At 31.7% G+C, this 2,440-nt stretch overlaps 1 non-coding gene across 1 annotated transcript; it reads left to right on the forward strand.

Annotated features, from left to right (window-relative positions):
* The first annotated feature begins 548 nt into the window (after window positions 1-548).
* LOC133798837 (small nucleolar RNA R71) lies at window positions 549-655 on the forward strand. The gene has a single exon (XR_009876055.1). It is a non-coding gene; the product is annotated as a small nucleolar RNA R71 (small nucleolar RNA).
* The last annotated feature ends 1,785 nt before the right edge of the window (window positions 656-2,440 follow it).

Here is a 2,440-nt window from a genome sequence, read left to right on the forward strand (position 1 = left end):
GAGCTTGGTTTTGTGTGTTGTATTGGTGCCCTTGATTCATTTGGGGTTGGTTTTGTCTCCATGAAAAGTTTGGATGGTTTCTCCAATTTGGATTGTAGGTGGACGAAAATGGGCTATCATTTGGTTTCCCATAAGAATGAAGAGCATTGGCCTCCTCAGAAAAGGCTTCTTGGTAGGAAGGGCATGATTGGGCATTATGGCAAGGACTAGAACATATAGAACAAACATCTTTTCTAGGTTGAATTGGAGAGTTTATTGTTTGGCTTATGGCTAAAGCTTCTACTTTTCTCGCTAATTTGTCTAAGGACGTTCTTAAGTCTAATTCTTCTTTTACTTCATACCTTCCTCCTCTTTTTGGTGAATTAGTTGACCTAGACCTAGGATCAAAATAATTCCATTGTTGTGAATTGACAGATAAATCTTCAAGGGCGTCCCACGCCTCTTGTCCTTGAAATTTTAAAAAATTTCCAGTATGCATAGATTGAATCATTTGACGATTAGAGGGAGTCAAACCATCATAAAAATATTTTACAAGTCTCCATTTTTCAAAACCATGATGAGGACATTTTAATAATAAATCTTTAAATCTTTCCCAACATTCATAAAACTCTTCATTATCTTTTTGAAAAAACTCGGAGATTTCTCTCCTTAGACTATCAGTTTTAGACATAGGAAAAAATTTCAGTAAGAATTTATTATAAAGTTGATCCCATGTAGTTATAGACCCCGTGGGAAGGGAATTTAACCAAGCTTTTGATTTGTCTTTTAATGAAAAAGGAAACAATCTTAGTTTGACCGACTCATCAGAAAAATTTTGAAATTTAAACATTGAGCAAATTTCTAAGAAATCTTTGACATGCATGTAAGGATCCTCTCTATCTAACCCATAAAAAGATGGCAACAATTGAATGCTTGCTGGTTTAAGCTCAAAATGAGTAGCAGAAGTAGTAGGTAAAACAATGCATGAAGGAGCATTAGATGAAATAGGTGCAAAATATTCAAGCAAAGTTTTTTCAGGCACAACAGTTTCATCAACAATATTAGCAATAGGTTCCATGATGCTCAAATTTTTACTAACACTTTCAATTTCAAACAAAGATAAACGTCTTTTTACTAATCGTTTTTTAGAGTTACGTTCCCAATGATGCATACAATTTTCACAAACAAGGTAACAAGGATAATCTCAAACAAACAATTTTCTGATGTGGAAGATCAGTTAAAACCGCAACCACAGAGCATACTTAGAATTTTTAGAGATTTCACAACAATATAATTCTTATGGTTTACTTGTCCCCAGGCCTATTTGATTCCACTTACTTGCGCACTACTAACAACTCCCCGAGGTTAATTAGTAGAGGCGGATGGGAATTTTGTTCAAATTTCCTTTAAGCAAAAATTGCTTATGGTGAAAGGACAAGATTTATGTTTCTCTTTTTTTTTTCAAGTATTTTTCACAATGTAACACTAAAATATTAAAGAAGACAAAGAAAAATAAGGCAAAAATTAAATAAGACTAAAATTTAGGCAAGAGTAGGGAGGCATAGCATGCCATCAACCATAACAAAATTAAGGTAAAAACTAGGAGGCACAAGTGCCATCAACTTAAACATAAGATAGAGGACTAGGAGGCAAAAATTGCCATCAACTAGCTAGGAGGCAAAATTGCCATCAACTAGTAATTTGCGGAATTTAAATAAAATAAAAATACAACAAAATAAATAAAGAAAATTACACAAAGGTTAGGAGGCACAAGTGCCGTCAACTAACAAAGATATAACAGAAATAAAATTACAACAAAATTAGGAGGCACAAGTGCCATCGACTATAAAAATTTAAAAGGATAGATAGGAGGCACAAGTGCCGTCACTAAAAAAAAAACAATAAATATAGAAATATAAGTATATTTTTTTTATGGGTGGTTGAACCGTCCCAAATTTTCTTTTTATCTTTTTTTTTTTAGTTTTTTATAGATATATTTTTTTTTAGTTTTTTTTTTAAAGTGCAAAAAAAATTAAAATAACTAGTAGAAGAATCCACTAACCTTGAGATAAATTTCGTTTCTTTTCTCTTGCAACTCCCCGGCAACGGCGCCAAAAACTTGATGAACCCAAAACGGGTATGTTTAAAAATTTATATATCGCAAGCGCACGAATCGTCCATATAGAATAGTGATCGTAAGCAAGGATGTCGAACCCAAAGGAGTTGTCTAAAATCGAAAATGAAACTATTTTAAATCAAAAGTAATAAATTCTAACATAGTTCCAAAGATTGATAAGTTTTAATGAACATAAAATAAAAGATTGAAAAATAAAGCTATTTAAGATAATGAAAATAAACCAATAATGAGTTGAAAATAAGTATTAAAAGAAAAGATTATTAAGATACTAGAATCCACAAAATGTAAGTTTAATAATATTTATTAGTATATTGATTTCCAAGT

This window comes from Humulus lupulus, chromosome 8 (assembly GCF_963169125.1).
Source record: "Humulus lupulus chromosome 8, drHumLupu1.1, whole genome shotgun sequence".
Taxonomy (NCBI): domain Eukaryota; kingdom Viridiplantae; phylum Streptophyta; class Magnoliopsida; order Rosales; family Cannabaceae; genus Humulus; species Humulus lupulus.